General features: G+C 31.9%; 1 long non-coding RNA gene across 1 annotated transcript; it reads right to left on the minus strand.

The window, feature by feature from the left end:
* Positions 1–1,686: 1,686 nt before the first annotated feature.
* Positions 1,687–11,819, minus strand: LOC143085224 (uncharacterized). Its single transcript, XR_012981278.1, has 3 exons — positions 11,737–11,819; positions 7,192–7,354; positions 1,687–3,932 (listed from the first exon to the last, which is right to left on the minus strand). It is a non-coding gene; the product is annotated as an uncharacterized LOC143085224 (long non-coding RNA).
* Between the last annotated feature and the right edge of the window lie 1,659 nt (positions 11,820–13,478).

The raw sequence follows: 13,478 nt of genomic DNA on the forward strand, positions 1-13,478 counted from the left end.
TTCTATGTTGTGAAGTAAAACTATTGTTTCTGGTAAGGGTGAAGGTTGGTACGTATTTTAACATTGAAACCCTCTGCATATGTTTGCACCCGTCTTAAGTCAGGAACCTGATGTTCATTAGTTGTCGTTTGTTGATTTGGTTCATAAGTTTTTCTCGTTTCTTGTTTTTATATAGACTAGACCGTTGGTTTTCCCATTTAATGGATTTAAACTAGCAGTTTTTAGGACCCTTTATAGCTTGCTGTTCGATGTCAGCAAATGCTCCTTGTTAAAGACCGTACGTTTACCCCAATGTTTTACCTTTACAAACTGTGATTTGGTCTCGATTATTGGCACTCATACCATATCTTATTGTATCTATTAAGTTAGGTTTGTTGAAGGCTTGATGCCATCTTTATATTGATTTGTTTCTTCTGATCTCTGAGTGTTGTAATTGTTGGTATTGGTGAGCTACTGTGATTCAGCTGATTGCTGCAGCCCCCTAGAATATGAGCGATTATCGTTAAATTCGTTTTGTACCAAAAGAGCTCAAAATATTTGTTAGACATGCTTACAATGCTACGCTGCAGCTACGCCACTGATGAACACTAAATGCTAACTATCAAGAAGCAAAGGATGTATAAAAACAGATACACGTGAATAGCTATATGATTAAAAGTGGCCTAAAAATTATCTCAATCGGCAAACACAGTACCAGGTATAGACAATTGTATATCTAAATAGTTTTTTGATGCCCATCCGTGAGTAAAATATGTGATAAAACTTGCTCACAAATTGATTCAAAAACAACATAAATTAACATGATAGTTTTTATTTCATTTAGAACTTTGAAAATAGTTTTTAAGCTTTTTTTTAAGATAAAGTGGTAAAATTGTAAACATCTGTTAGTTCTGTTAAAAACATGGTTAAGAAACAAAACAAAAAAACAAAAAAAAAACAAAAAACAATGAAATTGTAACATTGTATGATAGACTGAAATTTTGAATTAAAAGCTAAATAATGAAAAAGTGTCTCATAAGTGTGAACTAAATTTTCAGGTTTTGAAATTTATTTTCACATTTTCACACGATTTGTTTTCACTGTGATTTTAAAATATGTGATACCATGCATATTTGAAGGAAACATTAAAATGGTCTTTATAGTATTTGTTTTGTTTAATTTTAATTATGTTAATTATTGAAAGTAATATTTTGAAAAACAACCTCTAACAGATACTTGTCATTATCCAGTGGAATGTCTAACCATGTATAATGGTTTTAAGGTGTTACGACATTAGTCATACGTTGTAAAAACGTTGAAATGTTGAAGCATTGGAATGTTTAACCTATGGGCTTATTTGTTGAATCAGTTTATTTGCAGATTTGCCAGTATTTTGATATTTGGTTACCTAAATGATAACATGTCTGATTTTCAGACTTTAAAACGTTTTATTGTAGACGTGTTACACAACTGATTTAATTGATTTTTGGTGTTTAAGTGCTACTTTTAAGCACCGCGTTTGGGCTATTTATTGGCGGCCAGTTTTTATTGGTGGAGGAAGTCGGAGTGCCCGGAATCCTAAGTGTATCTTATCACGAAATCGTCTATATAGAAACACTAATCAACACCAAATAAAGAGAAACAAATACCAAGGAAAACATATTCATGTCTTAAAAAATGCAGGCAATTAAACAATCAAAATAGAAACAGAAAAATTAAATCATCTATTGAGAAACAGCAGAAATGTATGTATATGTTAAATATTTTTGGAACTAAAGACAATATAAATGATAGCAAAATATATACCTCAAAGAACAATCACTTAACAAAATTAATATCCTCAAATAACAATAGAATTTTGACAAATGATCCGAAAAAAATAAAAATAAATACAATGAAAAATATTTGCACAAAATAAAATGAAAAAAGAAAAATGCAATCGTAATAAAACGGTTTAAGACTATAAGCAGTAAGTATAGACAGTAACATATAAAAATTTAAGTCTTTCTATGTTGTGAAGTAAAACTATTGTTTCTGGTAAGGGTGAAGGTTGGTACGTATTTTAACATTGAAATCCTCTGCATATGTTTGCACCCGTCTTAAGTCAGGAACCTGATGTTCATTAGTTGTCGTTTGTTGATTTGGTTCATAAGTTTTTCTCGTTTCTTGTTTTTATATAGACTAGACCGTTGGTTTTCCCATTTAATGGATTTAAACTAGCAGTTTTTAGGACCCTTTATAGCTTGCTGTTCGATGTCAGCAAATGCTCCTTGTTAAAGACCGTACGTTTACCCCAATGTTTTACCTTTACAAACTGTGATTTGGTCTCGATTATTGGCACTCATACCATATCTTATTGTATCTATTAAGTTAGGTTTGTTGAAGGCTTGATGCCATCTTTATATTGATTTGTTTCTTCTGATCTCTGAGTGTTGTAATTGTTGGTATTGGTGAGCTACTGTGATTCAGCTGATTGCTGCAGCCCCCTAGAATATGAGCGATTATCGTTAAATTCGTTTTGTACCAAAAGAGCTCAAAATATTTGTTAGACATGCTTACAATGCTACGCTGCAGCTACGCCACTGATGAACACTAAATGCTAACTATCAAAAAGCAAAGGATGTATAAAAACAGATACACGTGAATAGCTATATGATTAAAAGTGGCCTAAAAATTATCTCAATCGGCAAACACAGTACCAGGTATAGACAATTGTATATCTAAATAGTTTTTTGATGCCCATCCGTGAGTAAAATATGTGATAAAACTTGCTCACACATTGATTCAAAAACAACATAAATTAACATGATAGTTTTTATTTCATTTAGAACTTTGAAAATAGTTTTTAAGCTTTTTTTTAAGATAAAGTGGTAAAATTGTAAACATCTGTTAGTTCTGTTAAAAACATGGTTAAGAAACAAAACAAAAAAACAAAAAAAAACAAAAAACAATGAAATTGTAACATTGTATGATAGACTGAAATTTTGAATTAAAAGCTAAATAATGAAAAAGTGTCTCATAAGTGTGAACTAAATTTTCAGGTTTTGAAATTTATTTTCACATTTTCACACGATTTGTTTTCACTGTGATTTTAAAATATGTGATACCATGCATATTTGAAGGAAACATTAAAATGGTCTTTATAGTATTTGTTTTGTTTAATTTTAATTATGTTAATTATTGAAAGTAATATTTTGAAAAACAACCTCTAACAGATACTTGTCATTATCCAGTGGAATGTCTAACCATGTATAATGGTTTTAAGGTGTTACGACATTAGTCATACGTTGTAAAAACGTTGAAATGTTGAAGCATTGGAATGTTTAACCTATGGGCTTATTTGTTGAATCAGTTTATTTGCAGATTTGCCAGTATTTTGATATTTGGTTACCTAAATGATAACATGTCTGATTTTCAGACTTTAAAACGTTTTATTGTAGACGTGTTACACAACTGATTTAATTGATTTTTGGTGTTTAAGTGCTACTTTTAAGCACCGCGTTTGGGCTATTTATTGGCGGCCAGTTTTTATTGGTGGAGGAAGTCGGAGTGCCCGGAGAAAACCATCGACCTTTGAAAGGAAAACATAACACTTGAGAATAAAAGTTACAACTTGAAAGATTATAAATGCGTTTCATATATAGAGCGTCATAGTAAAACTATTTCTTTTCTAGTTCTTTCCCGAGTCCAATCATATCCTCAGGTTTTCTAATTAAGGACATCTCTATTCCAATTCCTCCTCCCCGAAGAGCCTGTACAACTGCATCACAACAATTGTTAAACAGAAAATGGTATCCTCCCTTATCTTTAATGTCTTTCCACCATTTCCGTATTTTTTCTACATTTATAGCACCATTCCTGATAGAGAATCGATGAGTATATTCGCGCCCTGTGAATTGGTCTCTTTCTTCCGCATAATCTTTTGGTAAACTCGCTTTAGTTCTTCCATCTGACTGAGAGAGAAAAAACCAAGATCACATACCAGCAAAGTTTTGATGATCACCTAGCTATACAGGAGACATTGATAGTATTGGTACAAAACTTTAAAGTTTCTTAACCAACCCTAAGGGAACGTTAAGGGCACACGATACAGTTTTGACCCCATAATGAAATTTTGATGGAAATTGGCATATAGACTATATTTATCTCATTTATTCAAATATGTAATAAAATGTATACCTTCATGTTCTTCTTTTTGAGTAAATTGAGGTAGAAATTTCAGATATTTTCTGAAAATTTTGATTTGTGGACGTATTTTTCCTTTCGACAGAAATAGATAACTTTTTTGTTTTAAAAGATAAACACAAGCTGTTTTTTGTTGAATTATTTGTAAATTCTGTTTTATATGAATGGTCTATACATTTGTGTATTTTATTTTTACAAATAACTCATATTTATCAAATGTTCATGAATTTAGAAAAAAATAACGTAATTTTTTGCCCTTTATTTATCAAATTAAAAAAAATTATACTATAGACTTTTTCATGAAAATTGATACACATACTCTTCATACTTTATCGAACCAAATGTCATTTATAAAAAGAGGGGGTACATGAACTTGTTTTCAAGATAAATCAGTTTTGAATGATAACAAACAGTCGAAAACTGTTTTTTTCCCGATATGTCAGAGTTTGACGACTGCATCATATGCCCTTAATGATCTAATATACTTAATGAGATATCTTATAATAAATTGAGATATCTTATAAATAAGACAGATTGTCAAGAAAAAAAGTTAAATTTATTCTTTATGACATATCTTATTTAATTTAAAGTTGACATATACAATATAATCTTACATATCGGATGTGATTATCATATGAATAAGATAACATATTTTATAAACTAAAAGAGTATATAAGATATCTTAAGTATATAAGATATCTTGATAAATTTATTGAAAATCTTTGTAACATTATAAGATATCATATTATATTTCTATGATATCTTTTAAACTAAAAAACATGCAAGTAATTTACGTTATTTTTTAATTTAGTGTCACCAATGCTCTTCAACTTTGTACATGTTTGGCTTTCTAACTATTTTGATCTGAGCGTCACTGATGAGTCTAATGTAGACTAAACGCACGACTGGCGTATTATATTATAATCCTGGTACTTTTGATAACTATTGATACCACTAGATCGATGTCACTGCTGGTGGACATTCGTCCCCTAGGATAACACAGTCCCAGAAGTCAGCACTTCAGTGTTGACATAACTATATATAATATGGTCATTTTTATAAATTTACTGTTTGAAAAAGTATGAATTATACGAAATACTAAGGATTTTCTTTTCCCAGTTATAGATAATCTTAACCGTATTTTGCACAATTTTGGGAATTTTGGGTCATCTGTGCTCTTTTTGTACTTGTTTGGCTTTCTAACTGTTTTGATCTAAGCGTCACTGATGAGTCTTATGTAGACGCAATGCGAGTCTGGCGTATAAAATCATAAGCCGAGTACCTTTGTTAACTATTTTCACCACTGGGTCGATGCCAATGATGGTGGACGTTTCTTTCTCGAGGGTAATAGCATCATAGTTGGCATAAATATCAAGTGTATGGTCATTTTTATAAATTTAGATTGCAAACGTATGAATAACTAGTATTCGAAAAACTAAGGATTTTCTTATCCCAGGCATAGATAGCTTTAGCCGTATTTGGCACAACCTTTTGGAAGTTAAGGTCATCAATGCTAATCAACTTTGTATTTGTTTAACATTCTAACTATTTTGATCTGAGCGTCACTGACTAGTCTTATGTAGACGAAACACGCGTCTGGCGTATTAAATTATAAGCCTTGTACCTTTTACAACTATCAAAACCACTATGTCGATGCCACTGCTGGTTGACGTCTCGTCCCCGAGTGTAACACCAGCCCTGTGGTCACAACTTTAGTGGTGATACGAATATCAATTATATTGCCATTTTTTATATAAGTTTACTGTTTGTAAAAGTATGAACTTTTCGAAAAACTAAGGATTTTCTTATCCCAGGGATAGATAACCTTAACCGTATTTGGCACAACTTATTGGAATTTCGGGTCATCAATGCTCTTCAACTTTGTACTTGTTTGGCTTTCTTACTATTTTTATCTGAGCGTAACTGATGTGTCTTTTATGTAGACGAAACGGGCGTCTGACTGGTAGCTTTGATAACTATTTAATACTCTTGAAGAATTACTATATAGAATCAATATAAGCAAGTTATCTGATACAGACAGATTTTTTTTCTCAATAGAATAGAACATTATTCAATTTTTGTTATTGAGGTTATCTCTCAAATATTTATAGGTGGAACATTTTAACAGAAAACGATATCCTTTGAAAACCTTTATTTCAGAATTTGTGAAGGGAGTTAAAAAATTGAAAACAACACGTTTAATAATTTCTTGCGTCCGAGGCGCTTTTCTGGATATACCTTCATCAGGAACGCTCAAAGCCAAGCATCTGAAATCCGTTGAAGAGCTATATGTCAAAAATACATAAAATAATTAAATAGCCAAGTTCATCTAAAGCCAACTTTGCCTGTGGGAGTTGAAACCTTAGTTTCTTAATAATTTCAAAATTTATAAACGGACAATTTTAGTAAAATTTGTTAAATCATGTTAGTACCGAAGTACTGACTACGGAGCTGATGATACCCTCGGGGACTATTAGTCCACCTGCAGAGGTATAGACCCAGTGATGTAAAAAAGAACAACACGTTTAATAATTTCTTGCGTCCGAGGCGCTTTTCAGGATTTACCTTCAAATATATTTAAATATAATGCACATTTATCTTCTTTTATATGAAGTTGAAGTTTAGTTAGCGCCTTCTTATGGAGTCATAACCTTTTTTTTCTTTTGTTTTTTCTTGAAGGGTCTTCATGATTATAATATTGTTATTACTAAAAACTTCTAGATAAAACAGTGTTTTGATTTGCTGGACTTTTGAAATAATACAATTGTAGGGTTGGATTTTCTATAGAAATATTTATCCATCATTTGTATCTTCTATATATTTAAAAGAAATATGAGAACATATTTCTATCAAACTATGAAAAAAACCCAATGACATCTGAGGCAGCAACTGTGTCGATAAAAATCACGCTGTAAACCACAATCATAGTAGGTATAGTTTCTTCCAATGCTATTTATAAGGGTTGCTTTTACTGTCTATGACTATGATTCCAAAATACAGTTAGAAAAAATGTGAAAAAATGTTTACCTTTTTCTTTTTCATACTATTTTTAGATTTATCTTCGGTCGGCCACCAACTTATATAAGCACTATTGTCATTTAATGACAACGACGCATGTCCCCAGCTTTCCTTGTCTGCTGTCCATACATACATAACTGCCATATTGGATACCCAACTGATTATAATTCAACTGTAACATAAAGTTTTGAGTTATCTAAAGGAGTAATGCCAGTAAGGGCCAATTTTGGCCTCAAATTTCAGGTTCATCGGATGAAAGATTTTGGACACTTTTTAAACACTTAAGTGTCAACTTTAGTTTATATGATAGATTTTAACTGATTTAGTCAATAAAAACGCTCCAATTCAAGCTCAAATATGAAAAATCTATCAAATATGCCAGAATATGTAATTTTTCAGATGGTTTTTGTCCAAAATGAAAGTGGCCGCATCCGTGTTCATTCTCAAACTTTTTAAAAAGTTATGTATTATCATCAAATACAAATGACATTGAAATATTAAGAATGAACACAAATTCGGCCACTTCTATTTCAAACAGAAACCGTCTAAAAATTAACCATAATGCAAACATTTAGAGGATTTCAGTAATTTAGCATGACTTAATGATGCTAGTAGCCGATATATGTGCATTGTATTGTCAAAAACAGCCCATATCAATGTAGCAGAATTATTCTACTTTCCAATTTATAGCTAAAAGCTTACATTTTAACGACTTTTTAAAACTGCTATATTTTGGGGCCAAAAAAGGGGTCCTACTGGACCCACTCCTGTCTAAACATTGTTAGAATGGATTTTCATTAAAGGTAAGTGCTTTTTGAACTGAATTTATCATACGTTTATTGTGTGTTCCTTTTGTTATTCAGATGATCGAGAATTGCCCTTATAGAAATGAAATCCTTGTCACTTACTGCAAGTTTGTGGCAAACAAAACGTTTGCAGGAAAACATAGAATAGTAATTAGAGATGTTTGCCGCTAACTGCAAACTTCCAGCAAACATTGCAGCTTTTTGCTGCAAGCTTGCGATAAGTGTGTAGAAATATCAATGTTTGTCGTAAGATTGCAGAAAACTTTGACCATTGTATATGTTTGTCGGAACATTTGAAGATTAACAGAATATTGACTGGGCATGAATGGTTGGCACGTCCTGGAGGCTAACAATTTGAAACTATGGGCAGGTCATGTTGATAATGTTTGATAAATGTTATATATAAGAGATAATTAGGCATTTAAGTTCCATAATATAGGATATTCAATATACAAATTAATCATAGAACTGTTGATTTAATAAAATAATTAATGTCATCATCATACATAATTAAGTTTACAATTATGTGTTTGGAATCCCTAGCTATTATAAGTATGAACTTTTGTAACCGATTAAATGTATACTGTTTAATAAATATAATTTCAATTCTGTAACGCAATTATTACCTAGCTCTAAGCTCAATACATATTTGAGATTTATCTTTTTTTTTATTTCTTAATACCCGTATATGATATCCTTTGAAAATGACCAACGCCTCTTTTTTTTTAAAATGAAATAAAATTAAGAATTGAAATGGAGAATGTGTCAAAGAAACAACAACCCGACCATAGAACAGACCACAACAGAAGGTCACCAATAGGTCCTCATTGCAGCGAGAAACTCCCGCACCCGGAGGCCTCCTTCATAGATGTATTTCCTAAAATCTCATAAGTGTGCATTTGTTCTTTAAAAATTTCCATGACTGTTTGTATAAATGCAAGACAAAAAATTGATGTGTAATTTGAAAGAGATAAAGGGTACACACCTGACATTGATATATATGTAGACAAATACGGCCGCATACAATTCCGGGAAGTTTACAGCAACCAATTGCTGCAAGTTTGTGGCAAATCTAATTTGCATAACTATGTTTCCTCCACACTTGCAGCAATGTTTGCCGCTTGTTTGCTGCAATGTGTTTGTTTAAGGCTTATTTTTCGGTAAGGGTGAAATATAAAACATCTATGTTACCGTTGCCACATTGTCACTTGCCAACATTCAGAACCCGGATATGATTATCTTTTGATGTTTTCTTTTGGCTATTTAGAAAATTCTCTGATTACAGAAGTTCTTTGTAAGTTTCCATTGAATTTATTTTTCTTTCTACATTCGAAGTTAGACACAGACATATTGTATAGACACTTATCTATCATTGACGACCGTATATGTTGACCTTCAGATATCATTGACGACCGTATATGTTTACCTTCAGGTATCTTTTAAACAGATTTGGTGTGGCAGTACAGCTCTTCGTGAACGTATACTCAATCATCTTTTAATCATCAAATATCAAAGACTATATCGTAACGTAAAAACAGATTGATTATTTAGATACCTACGCGCAGTAATGTTTCGAAAGTGATTTAATCCCAGAGGACATAATAAGCAAATACTTAGTATTACTTTCTAGACAAGATATGCTTTCCTGGCCAAAACACATGATAGTTCGTCCAACTGGGCGAAAGTCGAGTTTTTGATTACAGTTTTAAATGCAAAATATAACCTTTTATAATGTTTGCTTTTAAAAAAATAAAGTCAATTTCCTTGTACATATTTGAAAACTTTCTTAAATTGTTACTACAATGCACACAACTGCGGATTCATTTATTTTATAGAATACACGATACACATCAGCTGAAAAGGGCTCATCAGATCGATACAAAACAGAAAAACTTTCAACAAAAACACAGCCTAGACGTGACAGGGTATCTATACATCACAACAACAAAGGCAAAAAGTACATACTTGAGAGTACTCGCAGTTAGTTACTTGAAGCTAGTTCAAAACCAATAGGTAAATGAATAACAAAAAAACATACACCTTAGACTAAAGTCTTTATCCGTACACCAAAAAAATCCACAAGATTAAGTGTAAAGACATCATTAACAGTCAGAAAGGAGACACGACCTTTTGCAATGTCAAGATACAGGCATCGACCGATTGTAGAGCCATACATGTGTATAACAATAGTATACAGTATAATTTTAGTTTACTGATAATTAAATCAATATTTATTCTAATAAAAGCAATATTCAAATATCTTATTATAGTTGTTAACGTTTTGACTACTTTTATTTAAACAAGTATTGTGTAGGCTTTCTCCTGTACTTGTGTTGATCATGTGTAATTTTTCTTTTAAGGAATCTGAAGGCTTTATTTGCTTTGTTACAAATATAGTTTATATGGTCATCCCATATGAGTTTTGATATAAATGTACAGCTCAGGTGATTAAGGACTTTCCGTTTTGAATTTTCCTCAGAGTTTAGTATTTTTGTGATTATACTTTTTAGTCACACTGCTGACTGATTCAAAATTGAGGCCATGGAAGTTGTATTGTTTTTGTCTGCTGATGGTGAGGACATAGCATTTTTCCATATGGAAAGACATTTTCTATTTCGTTTCCCAAATTCTAAATTAGCTCAGATCTTTTTATAAATCATTTGAATCTTGTTCTGACAGATGGGTATTGGGCTCACATATAACAACGATATTTGAATTCACCTGGATCAAATATTTCCTGAGAAGAGAATTCAAATTGAAACTGTTTATTCAGTATGGTTGTTTGGTCTTACATGATGAGACTGTAGTAGGCCATCACTACGAAGTCGTGCCACTCCATTGATGTCTGTCTATTTATTCCTTATTTATGACCAGAATCGTTTTATATGCTTTTGTTTGTAGGTTTTCCTCTTTAGGTCTTATTATATTTTGTATGTTATTCCGAATGTACAGCGGCGTTCTTTCTGTACCGTTTGCTGGACTTTTTTTCATTAGATGTGAAGATATCATCCGCTGATTTTTCTTTTGTTTGTATTATATGTCACGGCGGCATTTTAATTTACGTACATTTGGTGTAAACCAAGGGAGGCTACTTTTTTTGTTGAACTTTCGTTTGCAGCTATTATTATTTTTTCGCGGGTGTCAAATATTTCTTATTTAGGATGGTTTGCCATTTACATGGTTATTTCATCCTCGATATATGTTTCACTGAAGACGATGTCGTGGTCTTAGATTCCAGTCATCACTTTGGTGTTAGTGAAGCGAGTTGGATTGTTCGTAATCACTAGGACAAACGTGTTTGGGTCTCTTGTTGAGTCCTCATCAGTTGAAGAAGGCCATTGACGTCAAGAATGTCTCCAAACATACTGCGTTGTTGTGACATGTTGATTCTGGCTTTAGGGTTACTTTTAACTAGTTGCAGTATGTCAGATTGAAGTCACCACTTAGCCCACTCGATTTGGCCCAAAAAATTGGGGTAACAAAAAGATTCCCTTCATTTTGCTTATTTATTTTAGAGACTTACATAAACGATTATATAATTCTGTTTTTTTTTATCTGCGCGGTTGAAGATGGTTTTAGTATTACTTCAGCATTACTACAGCATTAATGAGGTTGATTTTGTATATTATTATATGCATTAAAAAATACCCAAGCAAAATCAATCAATTATATTTGTATTAATAATATTAAAGGCGAAAATCAGATAGATCATCAATGGGATGTCAATTAATGAATAAAGCAAACTTACGTTTATGAATCCTTATTGAAACTTGAGCGAGATACTAACATGTTAAAATGGATTTACCGTCTTTACAGGTAGTTTCGGTTTCCTTAAATTCATCACTTTTTGGAATTTACAGGTTTTAAAAATAGACATTCAATCATACAAACATACGTTTATCAGTTTTGATTAGTTATTGAAAATCAAAAAAGTGTGTAAATCCTGCTAAGTACATATAAGTCGTTCTAATAAATATATTTTATATGTAATGTTACCAAGAAAATCTTTAACAAGCTGTGCAGGAACTGTTTATTTGATTTGCTCAAAGACCACCATTGATATGGACTAATTCAATGATGTTAAAATAAGTATATGACAAATTATTCTATATAATTTTACTCGAACATCCCTCACACTCATTCTTTAGGATAAGTGATATCCAATTCAAAACAATATATTTAGTAGAATCCTCTTTCAGATCAGTCAGGAAAATGAACGGATAGAAATCTAACTCAACAACAATTCCGGTTGAAACTTTCAACGGCCTAAATTCAATTTTAGATATGATATACATCGCATCTAAAAATCATATGATGAAACAACAAAAAATGTTTTTTTTCTTTGTATTTATGTATATGAACCGACAACATTAAATTAAAGATGGGGAAATTGCTTTTTTCTACTGTACATGTATAAATACGGAAAAATATCTTTACAGGGACGGAACTCAATTGACGGCGTGCTATTGGTAAATCTACAGAAAAAAAGTGTAAAATGTTACCTTATTATCAAACCCACTATACATTGCGTTGAATTTCAATGGGATATCACATATATATGTAGTGCCCTTAATTATAATATAAACAACAAGCAATAATGACAGACAGAAACCGACAACAACCACATCATATAGAGTCCTGACTTGAAACAGACACACAACGAATGTTCTGGGTTACACACGGTAATGAGCTCCAAACCTCATCTCACATAGGGTTGTCTTTGACACATTCCTCATTTCCATTCTCAATTTTATTGTGACGTAACAACACATCATAAGAACAAGATGTAAAAGAATAGAATAACAAACCAAAAAAAGGACAAAATATACGAAAGAACCGATCTAAGTATACAACGGCTTGTTCCCAGCCCAAATAAACAAGGGAATAAACCATGTTTCGCCGATGGAAATTCAAGGAAGGTTTATGTATTAAAGAAATTTAATTTGACCGTTACAAACTCGTATTCCTGTCAAAAAAAAAAAACCTTGTCAGTGCTGGTTTCATGTTATGTATATTGAAATGTTTTATATTTTCTTTAATTTGGAGATTTGCATGTCGATCAACAATTTTTGTCGACTAGAAAGATTTAGAGCTTGCCACATTGTATCTATATAAATTATTATTGTTGAAGATAAAATTTAAATTGGAAATTTAGAATGTGTCAAAGAGATAACAACCCCAGGCCAGCTATTGGACTTCAATTCAACACATCGCAAAAATACAGCACCCCGAGGACGGCGTCAGCTGGCCCTTTAACAAGCATGTGTGATAGTTCAGTGAATATGGACGCCAGCCAAACTAAACTCCTTAACAAATAAATGGACTAAAATTAAAATCAGACAAGACTGACAAAGGCCAGAAGCTTCTGACTGAGAACTGGCTCAAAAATGCGATAAGATTAACATGTTTAGTACGATCTCAACCCTTCCCTTTACCTTTAGCAAATACAGAAAAAAAACCCACAGCAAAACGAAAAAAAAATCAGTTTAA

The sequence above is a fragment of the Mytilus galloprovincialis genome, chromosome 8 (genome assembly GCF_965363235.1).
Source record: "Mytilus galloprovincialis chromosome 8, xbMytGall1.hap1.1, whole genome shotgun sequence".
Classification (NCBI taxonomy): domain Eukaryota; kingdom Metazoa; phylum Mollusca; class Bivalvia; order Mytilida; family Mytilidae; genus Mytilus; species Mytilus galloprovincialis.